This window comes from Tursiops truncatus, chromosome 16, assembly GCF_011762595.2.
Source record: "Tursiops truncatus isolate mTurTru1 chromosome 16, mTurTru1.mat.Y, whole genome shotgun sequence".
Lineage (NCBI taxonomy): Eukaryota > Metazoa > Chordata > Mammalia > Artiodactyla > Delphinidae > Tursiops > Tursiops truncatus.
In genome coordinates this window covers 73,378,603-73,395,599 of record NC_047049.1, presented here as the reverse complement: position 1 = coordinate 73,395,599, position 16,997 = coordinate 73,378,603, and positions in this window count along the sequence as shown.

The following is a 16,997-nucleotide window of genomic DNA, read 5'->3' as shown; positions in this document are numbered from 1 at the left end:
TTGGAAATGAGGGGTACGTCATGTCAACACTGGACACCTGGCTTCCAGCAGATCCCTTATTGATTGGCTAGAATGTCAGGCCCTTCACACACTGCCCAGCACCTCTATTGCCCTCTCCTCTTCTGGAAATGGATGCCTTCAGATCAGCCCCCTAGGAGTCCAGTGGGGAATGGTTAGAGATTTGCCTGCACTTCCTTATGCACTAGGCTCTAAGTCCTCAGCTATACAGGCATTGCTCCAAATCTTTCCCATATTTGTCAGTGCCTGGGATCCAAATGAAAAGTCACCTTTCCTGGATGGCATGCTTTTCCTGGATCAGGCGTGAGTTGACATACATGGCTCCAGTCCCTACGTCCACTGAATATGTCCACCAGCCCATCTCTTATGGACAGGGATCCAGGGCCAGGTAGGTACCGAGTCCAGATGAAAATCACCTGGGTGTAGATTCAACTCCCAAGTTTCTGGGCTGGATCAAGAAAGGGGCTCTCCTGATCGGGTTGAGGTTCCTCCCAGTCCATGGTGAACAGATGCAAAGCCACCTGAAGCACAGCCATAGGTTCTTGATCCAAATGTGAGTCTTTCAGAGACTCTGTCTCCATATACCTGTGGATCTGCTTCCTGACGCCTATATTCACAAACACTGTGTCAGTAACGTATGGAGAACAACAATTCTCACCCGGGCAACAGTCCCTCCCCCCACTTGAGGATAATGTCAAAGACGCTACGTCATTAAGGCATCCTTCCAAGAGGGGAGGGAGGCTGGGTGGGTTGAGGGCAGGCTCTGCACAGGTCCAAGGGCCTTGAGGCCCAAGATGTGATACGGACAAACGTGCTGCCACACAGTTCAGCGCCTCCACTTTTATAACCAAGACATCTCTCGGGCAATATAACAGCACTGCTAAGCCTGAACAGCAGTGATGCTATTTCTTACAAAGAGAGAGCAATGCTCACTTCTCCCACTTTTGTCCTGCCACTCTTTCTACACGTATATGCACTGCTGCCAATTTGATTTTGAAACTCTTACCTTGGAAGGACTCTCACTTGCAATGCCAGGCCTTTCCAACCCACAGCTTTGCCCTCAATCAGCGGGATAACCACCCCTAGAGCCTACATGTATCCAGCACCATCTCAGGGGTTAACAACCCTTCCACACGGGACAAATCATGTTCCACTCACTGAGAACTTACCTGGATTTGAGATTCTGGAATTCCTGTTTGACAAGCCAATTCTTCTCTGGTTGCAATGCCAGGAAATCAGTTCTTCTTGAAGGCTTGTACAAGGATACTTGTTTGAGATGGAGAGGTGAATGTCCACTTTCTCCCGGCCCCTTTATGGAAGCATTCTGAAGAACAAATAAAGAAGAGATTTAGGCCAGTTGCACATTCAGTGCAGATACAATGTGTGATATGTATGGAATATAATATCATTTATATATAATTTATCTTATACATATATATGTAGGTATATACATATATTTTTTTTTCTCACCACCTTTCTCCCCACTGAGTGCTCAGAAGTACTCACCCAACAACCCTAGCTCAGTAGCCCTAGGATAAGGTTGCTGAGGTGGTGGAAAAGGGGAACTCTGACTTCTTCGCAGTTTCAGGACCAGAAGATTCAAAGACTTCCTGGCCGTGCATCATCACACCCTACAACCAGGGACATGATGCTCATATCTGCAACACTAATGGGGCAAGAACCAAATTACCGTTGGTTTCTCTCCTAAGCATTCTTTGCCACACATTTATCGTTCACATTCAGAGGTGATCCTGTCTCCAGGAGATCCTCTGAGGAAATGCGCTTGGAAATGCTGGGTACTTACTTTGAATCCAAGGCCGAGGCTGTTGATGATGATTTAATTGCCCCCTTCTCTTAAGGTTTTCAGGGACACCACCTGGCTCTGCCTTAGATTTCTTCTTCATTGGTTTTGAAACCGATCCTAAGCACACATAGGGAACCCAATGTCACTCAGTGCTTATGAACATACTTCCAAAGATCTTTTGCAGTGATTTACAACAGGACAAACAAATAAGGAAGCAAACTAGTGAAGACCCAGAATGGCCATCTGTCACCAGTGGAAATATGTGATTCAAAGGTAGTAGTCTACATAAAGAATAATGCTTTTATCTCTGAATAAGTGCGCAGAATTTCAGAAAATACATAATCTGCTATCAATAGAAGTAATCATTTCTCCTTTAAGTCATCTTCATGGTATCCAAAGTAAAGACTCATGACAGGAGAAAATGCTTGCTTTCCCAAAGCCAGAATGAGCTCGTTAACACACCCTCTCTCTCCATCATCCTCTTCCAGTCAATAGTGACAGTTTCTCTGTTGGCTTTTGTCTCGGTCTCCTTCTACCAGTTTTTGTCTATCTCTGTTTTTCTCCCTCTCAGCCTCTGTCTCTGTTTCATCCTCTCCTCTTTCTTTCACTTGCTCTCTTTTGCTCTTTTTGCCTCATCTTTCCTGTGGTCGATGCCTGAGTAATGTTTCTCTGCCTCTTTTTTTTTAATTTTAAATTACTATTTCAAGAATATTTCTTATTTATTTTATTTATTTTTGGCTGCATCAGGTCTTAGTTGCGTCACGTGGGAACTTTCGTTGCGGCATGCAGGCTTCTGTCTAGTTGTGGCATGCAGGTTTTTCTCTTCTCTAGTTGTGGCGCACAGGCTCCAGGGAGCATGGGCTCTGCAGTTTGTGGCACAGGGGCTCTCTAGCTGAGGCGCACGGGCTCAGTTGGTGTGGCTCACGGGCTTAGTTGCCCTGCAGCACGTGGGATCTTAGTTCCCTGACCAGGGATCGAACCCGTGTCCCCAGCATTGTACGGTGGATTCTTTACCACTGGACCACCAGGGAAGTCCCTCTCTGCCTCTCTTATGTCCCCATAAGCAGTACTGTTTTGTAACACACAATGCATTGGTAAGTGCCCCTGTCAAAAATTCACTAAACCCGGACAACAGTAATTAAAATCCCACGCTGCCTGGGAAATACTCATTTACAGTTACCTCAGTGGATACATGTCACAGTCACTTCTAGATCTGGAGACTGTTATGTACCTGATCCCCATCTTCGAAACGTGTGCTATTGTCTTCAACAGCGAAATGATAGTCTTGCTTCCCTATTACCAGAGACTGAAATGCAGTGCGTTTTTTTTTTTTTTTGGTCATTTCTGAATGTTTTGTGTGGAAATTCTAATAAATCTAGAAAAACCTTCAGTAGAGAAAGACAACCAGTTTCTGTGGACTTGAGGTAACGTCCCAGGCACTGTGGTCAGATGCTAGCACCCTTTAATTATTCCTTTCAGACCTGACCAGAGATGAAGTGTTCGGCACAGGTAGCTCCTTGGAGAAAAGCAATAAAGGAACAAACCCATGGTACAACCAGCCTCATGCTTCACTGTTTCATGAACTTTCCTTTCTGACCATCCACTGGAATGAGCCTATAGCCACTAAAATAACTCTGGCCACATTTTCCCAAAGGATGCACCATCATTGCCAGGATTTGAGTCAATGCTGTCTTGAGCACAAAAGTAACTGACTGTCACTTAATCCTTGTCAACATACTTGCAAAGGTTAACTAGTGATTCACAATTGAACTGTTACCAAATAAAGACTCACTGCCCTATAAGCATAAAATTCAATACTCCGGCACCAGCTTTTAAGAAAGCTTTAGGAGGACATGGCGATGGTGGAGTAGAAGGACATGCAGCTCACCTCCCCTCAATAAACACATCAAAAATACAACTACATGTGCAACAGTCCTCCCAGAACACCAACTGAAAGCTGGCAGAAGATCTCACGCAACCAAATCTGCAACAAAGATCCCCACATGACCAGGCAGGACTAAAGGAAAAAAAAGGGAATTGAGATAGGACCTGCACCCTTGGGAGGGAGCTGTGAAAGAGGAAAGTTTCCCTCACCCTGGGAAACTCCTCTGCCAGCGGGGATGGAGCTGCAGGGGCCTGAACTTTGCCTGAGAGGAATGTGCACGGGCTGGCTGGCTGCCAAGCAGGACAGAGAGGTACCAGTGCCAACGGCTGCCACCTCGCTGCACTTCCCAGCCCGAGACGCACGCCTGCCGCTGCGCACAGCGCTTGGGTGCTGAAACTCAGGCTTCATGGACAGACAAGGGGAGAGGACTTGGTTTGGCTTGCGGAGACAGCCCAAAGGGCCTGGAGTGTGGACCAGGCTGCAACTGGGGGTGCACGTGGGATGGAGCCCCGGTCCGCCACAGAAGCCCCATTATCAATGTGAAGGGCAGGGCACAGGTCAGCCGCAGAAGCCGCACTGTCACCGTGCTCACAGTGGGGCATGGCTCCGGCCGTGGCAGACCTTACGAGCGTGCACACACTGGGGCTGACATCCGAGCCAACTGTTGGTGCTCCCAAATCGGGGGCAGCTTCAGGGGGCTTTGAAAGCTCGTGGCCTCGGCAGACTCGGGGAACTTGGGCTTTGCAAGCATGCACACGTCGCAAGCAGGAGGGGCTGGCGCGTGAGCCAATTACCGGTGCTCCCACAGCAGAGGTGGGGCTGACTTTGTGGGCACGCACAGTGGGTTGCGGGTAGTGTCACAGAGTCACACGTTCCAGCGGACAGCTCCTGGGGAGGAAATCCTTTCCCAGAGGGAGCGTTCCAGTCCCACCTAGCTCACAATGCAGTTTAGGACAAGACCTGTGGGTTTCTACTCCAACAAATGGGGAGCAGACCCTGCCCCCAACAGGGCTGTGACAACCACAGAGCAAAAAGGAGGCCCCACCCAACATCCAGTGCAGGCTCTGGTCACCACAACACCAAACACACCCCCTATCAAGGGGACAAATACCAGCACACCCTGGGGAAAGATGTGGCAGGTATCCATACCAAATACAGCCCTGGCACCAAAAATACTGGACTGTACCCACCAGTGGGCAGGCACTGACCCTTCCCGCTAAGAAGCTTGTACTGGCCTCTAGACCAGCCTCACCCACCGGGGAGCAGACACCAGAAGCAGCAAACTAGAATCCTGCAGCCTACGGACCGAGCCTGCCAACAGCAAGCTAGACCCTACCCTGGGACCAGCTGGGCCCTGGCCCTGCCCACTAGCAGGCCAAAGCAACCTTCAGTACACCCTGGACCCCATACCCAACTGTGTCAGGAACTGCCCCTTCCCCACAACCAATGATCTGAAACCAGATCTGGGATCCCTGGGCCCTGCAGCCTAACTTCAGGAACCAGCTCTGCCTGCCAACAGTCTGGCACTAATCCCAGGATCTGGCTTCACCTGCCAATAGGTGAGCAATGGCCCCAGAGTCTTTGGGACCCTGACTCCGCCTACCATTGAGCCACCACTAGCCCCAAGGCCACCTAGGGTTCTGCAGCCGGCTGCCTTGTGACCAGGTCCTGCAGCCAGCAGCATCCACACGAGGCAGGGGCTGGCAACCAACCAGACTAGGGGCCAACCGAGCCTACCAGACCACCCAGAGCCAGCTCGCCACAACAGAAGGACCCACACAGCCCTCTAGGGGGAACCCTTAGTGCATACAGCTTGGGTGACAAGAGAGGAGTGCACTTCTGTGACGTATAGGACATCTCCTACAGAAGGCCACTTCCCCAAGGTTGAGAAATATAACTAACCTATCACATAATACATAAAAATAGTAACTTAGACAAAATGAGGTGGCAAAGGAATATGTTTCAGGCTAAGGAACAAGACGAAACCCCAGAAGAACAACTAAGTGAAGTGGAGATAGGCAATCAACCTGAAAAAGAGATCACAGTAATGATTGTAAAAATGATCAAAGAACTCAGGAGAAGAATGGCTGCACAGAGCGAGAAGTTAGAAGCTGTTCACAAAGAGTAAGAAAATATAAAGAACAATCAAACAGAAATGAAGAATACAATAAGTGAAATGAAAAATACACGAGAAGGAATAAATAGTACACTAAATGATACAGATGAACAGATCAGTGAGCTGGAAGACAGAGTAGTGGAAATCACTGCCACTGAACAGAAAAAAGAATTAAAAGAAATGAGGACAGTTTAAGAGACCTCTGGGACAACATCAAGTGCTCTATTATTTGCATTATAGGGGTCCCAGGAGGAGAAGAGAGAGAGAGAAAGGGCATGAGAAAATATTTGAAGAGATAATAGCTGAAAATTTCCCCAACCTGGGAAAGGAAACAGTCACTCAACTCCAGGAAGAGCAGAGTCCCAGGCAGGATAAATCCAAAGAACACACCAAGATACACTGTAATCAAAATGACAAAAGTTAAAGATAAAGAGAGAATATTAAAAGCAGCAAGGGAAAAGCAACAAATAACATACAAGGGAACCCCCATAAGGCTATCAGCTGATCTTTCAGCAGAAACTCAGGGAGTGGCATGATATATTTAAAGTGATGAAAGGGGAAAACCTACAACCAAGATTGCTCAACCTAGCAAGGCTCTCATTCAGATTTGAAGGAGAAATCAAAAGCTTTACAGATAAGCAAAAGCTGAAAAAAAGCAGCACCACCAAACCAGCTTCACAAAAAATGTTAAAGGAACTTCTCTAAGTGAAAAAGAAAAGGGCATAGCTAGAAACAAGAAAATTATGAAATAAAAAAGCTCACTGGTAAAGGCAAACATACAGTAATGGTATGGAATCATCCACACACAAAGCTAATAGGGAGGTTCAAAGACAAAAGTAGTAAAACCACCTGTATCCACAATAAGCAGTTAAGGGATACACAAAACAGAGGTAAACTATGATATGAAAACTATAATCATGAGTGGAGAGAATACAAATGCAGGATTTCAAAAATGCATTTGGGGGCTTCCCTGGTGGCACAGTGGTTAAGAATCTGCCTGCCAATGCAGAAGACCCATGTTCGAGCCCTGGTCCAGGAAGATCCCACATGCTGTGCACCACAACTACTGAGCCTGAGCTCTAGAGCTCATAAGCCACAACTACCGAAGCCTGTGTGCCACAACTACCAAAGCCCATGCGCCTAGAGCCCATGCTCTGCAACAAGAGAAGCCACCGCAATGAGAAGCCCACGCACTGCAATGAAGAGTAACCCCTGCTCACCACAACTAGAGAAAGCCCGAACACAGCAACAAGACCCAACACAGCCATAAATAAATAAATAAATTTACTTATTTTTAAAAAATGCATTTGAAATGATCAGCAACTTAAAAAAATCAGATATATTTATACATATACATGTACATACATATATATGTTTGTCTATATATATATACACAAACTGCTCTACAAACACCTCACAGTAATCACAAGCCAAAAATCTATAATAGATATACACACAAGAAAGAAAAGGAATCCAACCAAAATATTAAAGATAGTCATCAAATCACAAGAGAAAAGAAAAGAGGAAAAAAGACCTACAAAAACAAATCCAAAACAATTAACAAAGTAGCAATAAATACATATATTGGTAATTACCTTAAATGTAAATGGACAAAATGCTCCAACCAAAAAACAAAGTGGCTGAATGGATACAAAAACATGACCCATAAATATGCTGCCTACAAAAGACTCACTTCAGCTCTACAGACAGGTACTGACTGAAAGTGAGGGGATGGAAAAAGGTATTCCATGCAACAGAAATCAAAAGTAAACAAATAGCAATACTTGTATCAGACAAAATAGACTTTAAAGACAAGAGACACTACATAATGATGAAGGGAACGATCCAAGTAGATATAACAATTGTAAATATATATGCACCCAACATAGCAGCACCTCAATATATAAGGCAAATATTAACAGACATAAAAGGAGAAATCAACAGTAACACAATCAACAGTAAGTGTCTTTAACACCCCACTTACGTGAATGGACAGATGGAAAAAGAAAATCAATAGGCAAACATAGGTCTTAACAAATTAGACCAAACGGACTTAATTTATATATACAGAGAGAGAGCATTCCATTTGAAAACAGAATACATTCTTTTCAAGTGCACATGAAACAGTCTCAAGGATAGATTACATACTAGGCCACAAAACAAGCCTCGGTAAATTTAAGCAAATTGAAATTATATCAAGCATCTTCTCCAACCACAATGCTATGAGACTAAAAATCAACTACAAGGAAAAAACTGCAAAAAACAAACACATGGAGGCTAAGAAATATGCTACTAAAAAACCAATGGATCAATGAGGAAATAAAATACCTAGAGACCAATGAAGACAAAAACATGATAAACCAAAACCTATGGGATGCAGCAAAAGCAGTTCTAAGAGGGAAGTTTAGAGCAATACAATCTTACCTCGGGAAACAAGAAAAATCTCAAGTGCCCTAACATTACACCTGAGGGAACTAGAGAAAGAAGAAACAAAACCTGAAGTTAATAAAAGGAAAGAAATCATAAAGATCAGAGCAGAAATAAATGAAATAAAACCTAAAACAACAGAAAAAAATAACTGAAACTAAAAGCTGGTTCTTTGAAAAGATAAACAAAATTGATAAACCTTTAGCCAGACTCATCAAGAAAAAAGAAGGGAGAAAGCCCAAATCTATAAAATCAGAAATGAAAAAGAAGTTACACCACAGAAATACAAAGGATCATAAGAGACTACTATAAACAACTACAGCCAATAAAATGGACAACCTAGAAAAATGGACAATTTCTTAGGAAGATACAATCCCCCAAGACTGAACCAGGAAGAAATAGAAAATAAGGACAGACCAGTTACCAGTACTGAAATTGAATCAGTAATTTTAAAACTCCCAACAAATAAAAGTCCAAGACCAGATGGCTACACAGGTGAATTCTACTAAATATTTAGAGAAGAGTTAACACCTATCATTCTTTATTCCAAAAAACAGCAGAGGAAGGAACATTTCCGAACTCATTCTATGAAGCCACCATCACCCTGATACCAAAACCAAAGATATCACAAAAAGAGAAAATTACAGACCAATATCACTGATGAACATAGATGCAAAAATCCTCAATGAAATACTAGAAAACTGAATCCAACAATACATTAAAAGGATGTAACTGAATCCCACACCATGATCAAGTGGGATTTATCTCAGGGGTGCAAGAATTTTTTCAATATCCACAAATCAATCAATGTGATACATCACATTAACAAATTGAAGAATAAAAACCATATGATCATTTCAGTAGATGCAGAAAAAGTTTTTCACAAAAATCAACATCCATTTATGATAAAAATTCTGCAGAAAGTATACATAGAGGGAACATACCTCAATATAACAAAGGCCCTATATGACAGCACACAGCTAACATCATACTCAACAGTGAAAAGCTGAAAGCATTCCCTCTAAGATCAGGAAAAAGAAAAGAAAGCCCACTCTCACCACATTTATTCAACATATTCTTGTAAGTCCTAGCCACAGCAATCAGAAGAAATAGAAATAAAAGGATTCCGAATTGGAAAGGAAGAAGTAAAACTGTCACCATCTGCAGATGACATACTATACACAGAAAATCCTAAAGACGCCACCAATAAACTGCTAGAGCACAATGAATTCAGTAAAGTTGCAGGATACAAAACTAATGCACAGAAATCTGTTGCATTTCTATACACTAACAATGAAATATCATAAAGAGAAATTAAGGAAACAATTCCATTTACCATCACATCAAAAAGAATAAAATACCTAGCCATAAACCTACCTAAGGAGGCAAAAGACCTGAACTCTGAGAACCCTAAGATGCTGATGTGAGTAACTGAAGATGACACAAACCGATGGAAAGATATACCGTATTCTTTTTTTTTTTTTTTGCGGTACATGGGCCTCTAACTGCCGTGGCCTCTCCCGCCATGGAGCACAGCCTCCGGACGCGCAGGCTCAGCGGCCATGGCCCACGGGCCCAGCCACTCCGCGGCACGTGGGACCCTCCTGGACCGGGGCACGAACCCGTGTCCCCTGCATTGGAAGGCAGACCCTCAACCACTGAACCAACAGGGAAGCCCGATATACCGTATTCTTGGATTGGAAGAATCAATATTACAATGACCATACTACCCAAGGCCATCTACAGATTCAGTGCAATCCTTATCAAAATACCAATAGCATTTTTCACAGAACTAGAACAAAAAATTTTTTAATTTGTATGGAAGCAAGATCCTGAATAGCCAAAACAATCTTGAGAAAGAACAGAGTTGGAAGAATCATGCTCCCTGACTTCAGTCTATACTATAGTGCTACAGTAATCAAAACAGTATGGTACTGGCACAAAAACAGACACATAGATCAACAGAACAGGATAGAATACCCAGAAATAAACCCACACACTATGGTCACTTATCTGTGACAAAGGAGGCAAGAATATACAGTGGAGAAAAGACAGTCTCTTCAATAAGTGCTGCTGGGCTTCCCTGGTGGCGCAGTGGTTGAGAGTCCACTTGCCGATGCAGGGGACATGGGTTTGTGCCCCGGTCTGGGAGGATCCTGCATGCCACGGAGCGGCCGGGCCCATGAGCCATGGTTGCTGGGCCTGCACGTCTGGAGCCTGTGCTCCGCAACGGGAGAGGCCACAGCAGTGAGAGGCCCGCGTACCACAAAAAAAAAAAAAAAAAAGGAAATAAGTGGTGCTGAAAAAACAGGACAGCTACATGTAAAAGGATGAAATTAGAACATTCTCTAATACCATATACAAAAATAAACTCAAAATGGATTAAAGACGTAAATGTAAGACCAGATACTATAAAACTCTTAGAAGAGCTTCAAGATGGCAGAAGAGTAAGAGGTGGAGATCACCTTCCTCCCCACAAATACATCAGAAATACATCTACCTGTGGAACAACTCCTACAGAACACCTACTGAACGCTGGCAGAACACCTCAGACCTCCCAAAAGGCAAGAAACTCCGCACGTACCCGGGTAGGGCAAAAAAAAAAAAAAAAAACAGAGACAAAAGAATGGGGACAGGACCTGCACCAGTGGGAGAGAACTTTGAAGGAGGAAAGGTTTCCATACACTAGGAAGCCCCTTCGCGGGCGGAGACTGCAGGGGGCGGAGCGGGAAAGCTTCAGGAGCCACGGAGGAGAGCGCACCAACAGGCGTGCAGAGGGCAAAGCGGAGAGATTCCCGCACAGAGGCTCGGTGCCGACCAGCACTCACCAGCCCGAGACGCTTGTCTGCTCACCTGCTGGGACGGGTGGGAGCTGGGAACTGAGGCTCAGACTTAGGAGGTTGGATCCAAAGTAGAGGACTGGGGTTGGCTGCATGAACACAGCCTGAAGGAACTAGTGGGCCACAGCTAGCTAGCAGGGAGGGAGTCCGAGAAAAAGTCTGGAGCTGCCGAAGAGACAAGAGACTTTTTCTTGCCTCTTTATTTCCCGGTTCACTAGGAGAGGGGATTAACAGCACCGCTTAAACGAGCTCCAGAGACAGGCGCGAGCCGCGGCTATCAGCACGGACCCCAGAGACAGGCATGAGACGCTAAGGCTGCTGCTGCAGCCACCAAGAAGCCTGTGTGCGAGCACAGGTCACTATCCACACCTCCCCTCCCAGGAGCCTGTGCAGCCCGCCACTGCCAGGGTCCCGGGATCCAGGGACGACTTCCCCGAGAGAACACACGGCGCGCCTCAGGCTGTTGCAACGTCACAACGGCCTCTGCCCCCGCAGGCTCGCCCTGCACTCCTAACCCCGCCCTCCACCCCCCCACCCCCAGCCTGAGTGAGCCAGAGCCCCCAAATCAGCGGCTCCTTTAACCCGGTCCTGTCTGAGGCAAGAACAAACGCCCTCAGGCAACCTAAACGCAGAGGGGGGGCCCAATGCAAAGCTGAACCCCGGGAGCTGTGAAAACAAAGAAGAGAAAGGGAAATTTCTCCCAGCAGCCTCAGGAGCAGCGGATTAAATCTCCACAATCAACCTGATGTACCCGGCATCTGTGGAACCCTGAACAGACAATGAATCATCCCAAATTGAGGAGGTGGACTTTGGGAGCAATGATACATATATATTTTTTCCCCTTTTTCTCTTTTTGTGTGTATGTGTATGCTTTTGTGTGTGATTTTGTCTGTATAGCTTTGCTTTTACCATTTGTCCTAGGGTTCTGTCTGTCCGGTTTTTTGTTTGGTTGTTTTTTTAGTATAGTTTTTAGCACTCGTTATCATTGGTGGATTTCTTTTTTGGTTTGGTTGCTCTCTTTCTTTTTTTATTACTTAAAAATTTTTTAAATTATTTTTTATTTTCATAACTTTATTTTATTTAACATTATTTTATTTTACCTTCTTCCTTCCTTCCTTCCTTCCTTTCTTTCTTTTCTCCCTTTTATTCTGAGCCGTATGGATGACAGGTGCTTGGTGCTCCAGCCAGGCATCAGGGCTGTGCCTCTGAGATGGGAGAGCCAAGTTCAGGACACTGGTCCACCAGAGACCTCCCAGCTCCACGTAATATCAAATGGCAAAAATCTCCCAGAGGTCTCCATCTCAACACCAACACCCAGCTTCACTCCACGACCAGCAAGCTACAGTGCTGGACACCCTATGCCAAACAACTAGCAAGAAACACAACCCCACCCATTAGCAGAGAGGCTGCCTAAAATCATAATAAGGCCACAGACACCCCAAAACACACCACCAGACGTGGACCTGCCCATCAGAAAGACAAGATCCAGCCTCATCCACCAGAACACAGGCACTAGTCCCCTCCACCAGGAAGCCTACACAACCCACTGAACCAACCTTAGCAACTGGGGACAGACACCAAAAACAATGGAAACTATGAACCTGCAGCCTGCGAAAAGGAGACCCCAAACACAGTAAGTTAAGCAAAATGAGAAGACAGAAAAACACACAGCAGATGAAGGACCAAGGCATAAACCCACCAGACCTGACAAATGAAGAAGAAATAGGCAGTCTACCTGAAAAAGAGTTCAGAATAACGATAGTAAAGATTATCCAACATCTTGGAAACAGAATGGAGAAAACACAAGAAACGTTTAACAAGGACCTAGAAGAACTAAAGAGCAAACAAACAGTCATAAACAACACAATAAATGAAATTAAAAATTCTCTAGAAGGGATCAATAGCAGAACAACTGAGGCAGAAGAACGGATAAGTGACCTGGAAGATAAAATAGTGGAATCAACTACTGCAGAGCAGAATAAAGAAAAAAGAATGAAAAGAATTTAGGACAGTCACAGAGACCTCTGGGAAAACATTAAACACACCAGCATTCAGATTATAGGGGTCCCAGAAGAAGAAGAGAAAAAGAAAGGGACTGAGAAACTATTTGAAGAGATTATAGTTGCAAACTTCCCTAATATGGGAAAGGAAATAGTTATTCAAGTCCAGGAAGCACAGAGAGTCCAATACAGGATAAATCCAAGGAGAAACATGCCAAGACATATATTAATGAAACTATCAAAAATTAAACACAAGGAACAAATATTAAAAGCAGCAAGGGAAAAACAACAAATAACACATAAGGGAATCCCCATAAGGTTAACAGCTGATCTTTCAGCAGAAACTCTGCAAGCCAGAAGGGACTGGCAGGACATGTGATGAAGGAGAAAAACCTACACCAAGATTACTCTACCCAGCAAGGATTTCATTTGGATTTGACCGAGAAATTAAAAGCTTTACAGACAAGCAAAAGCTAAGAGAATTCAGCACCACCAAACCAGCTTTACAACAAATGCTAAAGGAACTTCTCTAGGCAGGAAACACAAGAGAAGGAAAAGACCTACAGTAATAAACCCAAGACAATTAAGAAAATGGTAATAGAAACATACATATTGATAATTACCTTAAATGTAAATGGATTAAATGCTCCAACCAAAAGACACAGACCGGTTGAATGGATACAAAAACAAGACCCGTATATATGCTGTCTACAAGAGACCCACTTGAGACCTAGGGACACATACAGATTGAAAGTGAGGGGATGGAAAAAGATATTCCATGCAAATGGAAATCAAAAGAAAGCTGGAGTAGCAATACTCATATCAGACAAAATAGACTTTAAAATAAACACTATTACAAGAGACAGAGAAGGACATGACATAATGATCAAGGGATGGATCCAAGAAGAAGATATAACAATTATAAATATTTATGCACCCAACATAGGAGCACCTCAATATATAAGGCAAATACTAACAGCCATAAAAGGGGAAAAGGACAGAAACACAATCATAGTGGGGACTTTAACACCCCACTTTCACCAATGGACATCATCCAAAATTTAAAAAGATGAACTTAATTGATATTTATAGGACATTCCATCCAAAAACAACAGAATACACATTCTTCTCAAGTGCTCATGGAATATTCTCCAGGATAGATCATATCTTGGGTCACAAATCAAGCCTTGGTAAATTTTAAAAACCTGAAATCTTATCAAGTACCATTTCCAACCACAACGCTATGAGACTAGATATCAATTACAGGAAAAAATCTGTAAGAAATACAAACACATGGAGGATAAACAGCACACTACTTAATAACCAACAGATCACTGAAGAAATCAAAAAGGAAATCAAAAAATACCTAGAAACAAATAACAATGAAAACACAACAACCTAAAACCTATGGGATGCAGCAAAAGTAGTTCTAAGAGGGAAGTTTATAGCAATACAATCCTACCTTAAGAAACAAGAAACATCTCAAATAAACAACCTAACCTTACACCTAAAGCAATTAGACAAAGAAGAACAAAAAAACCCCCAAAGTTAGCAGAAGGAAACAAATCATAAAGATCAGATCAGAAATAAATGAAAAAGAAATGAAGGAAATGATAGCAAAGATCAATAAAACTAAAAACTGGTTCTTTGAGAAGTTAAACAAAATTGACAAACCATTAGCCAGACACATCAAGAAAAAAAGGGAGAAGACTCAAATTAATAGAATTAGAAATGAAAAAGCAGAAGTAACAACTGACACTGCAGAAATACAAAGGATCATGAGAGATTACTACAAGCAACTATATGCCAATAAAATGAACAACCTGAAAGAAATGGACAAATTCTTAGAAATGCACAACCTTCTGAGACTTAACCAGTAAGAAATAGAAAATATGAACAGACCAATCACAAGCACTGAAATTGAAATTGTGATTAACTATCTTCCAACAAACAAAAGCCCAGGACCAGATGGCTTCACAGGCGAATTCTATCAAACATTTAGAGGAACTAACACCTATCCTTCTCAAACTCTTCCAAAACACAGCAGAGGGAGGAACACTCCCAAACTCATTCTACGAGGCCACCATCACTCTGATACCAAAACCAGACAAAGATGTCACAAAAAGAAAACTACAGGCCTATATCACTGATGAACATAGATGAAAAAATCCTCAACAAAATACTAGCAAACAGAATCCAACAGTACATTAAAAGGATCATACACTATGATCAAGTGAGGTTTATCCCAGGAATGCAAAGATTCTTCAATATACACAAATCAACATGATAAAACATATTAACAAATTGATGGAGAAAAACCATAGGATCATCTCAGTAGATGCAGAAAAAGCTTTCAACATTCAACACCCATTTATAATAAAAACCCTCCTGAAAGTAGGCATAGAGGGAACTTTCCTCAACATAATAAAGGCCATATATGACAAACCCACAGCCAACATCGTCCTCCATGGTGAAAAACTGAAGCCATTTCCACTAAGATCAGGAACAACACAAGGTTGCCCACTCTCACCACTATTATTCAACATAGTTTTGGAGGTTTTAGCCACAGCAATCAGAGAAGAAAAAGAAATAGAAGAAATTCAAATTGGAAAAGAAGAAGTAAAGCTGTCACTGTTTGCAGATGACATGATACTATACATAGAGATTCCTAAAAATGCTACCAGAAAACTACTAGAGCTAATCAATGAATCTGGTAAAGCAGCAGGATACAAAATTAATGCACAGAAATTTCCTGCATTCCTATACACTAATGACAAAAAATCTGAAAATGAAATTAAGAAAACACTCTCATTTACCACTGCAACAAAAAGAATAAAATACCTAGGAATAAACCTACCTAAGGAGACAAAAGACCTGTATGCAGAAAATTAAAAGACACTGATGAAAGAAATTAAAGATGATACAAACAGATGGAGAGATATACCATGTTCTTGGATTGGAAGAATCAACACTGTGAAAATGACTCTACTACCCAGAGCAATCTACAGATTCAAAGCAAACCCTATCAAACTACCACTGGCATTTTTCACAGAACTAGAGCAAATAATGTCACAATTTGTATGGAAACACAAAAGACCCCAAATAGCCAAAGCAATCTTGAGAAAGAAAAACGGAGCTGGAGGAATCAGGCTCCCTGACTTCAGACTATACTACAAAGCTACAGTCATCAAGACAGTGTGGTATTGACACAAAAACAGAAATATAGATCAATGGAACAGGACAGAAAGCCCAGAGATAAACCCACGCACATACAGTCACCTTATCTTTGATAAAGGTGGCAAGAATACACAGTGGAAAAAAGACAGCCTCTTCAATAAGTGGTGCTGGGAAAACTGGACAATTACATGTAAAAGAATGAAATTAGAACATTCCCTAACACCATACACAAAAATAAACTCAAAATGGATTAAAGACCTAAATGTAAGGCAGACACCATCAAACTCTTAGAGGAAAACATAGTCAGAACACTCTATGACATAAATCACAGCAAGATCCTTTTTGACCCACCTCCTAGAGAAATGGAAATAAAAACAAATGGGACCTAATGAAACTTAAAATCTTTTGCACAGCAAAGGAAACCATAAACAAGACGAAAAGACAACCCTCAGTATGGGAGAAAATATTTGCAAATGAAGCAACTGACAATGGATTAATCTCCAAAACATACAAGGAACTCATGCAGCTCAATATCAAAAAAACAAACAACCCAATCCAAAAATGGGCAGAAGACCTAAACAAACATTTCTCCAAAGAAGATATACAGATTGCCAACAAACACATGAAAGAATGCTCAACATCATTAATCATTAGAGAAATGCAAATCAAAACTACAATGATGTATCATCTCACACCAGTCAGAATGGCCATCATCAAAAAATCTACGAAC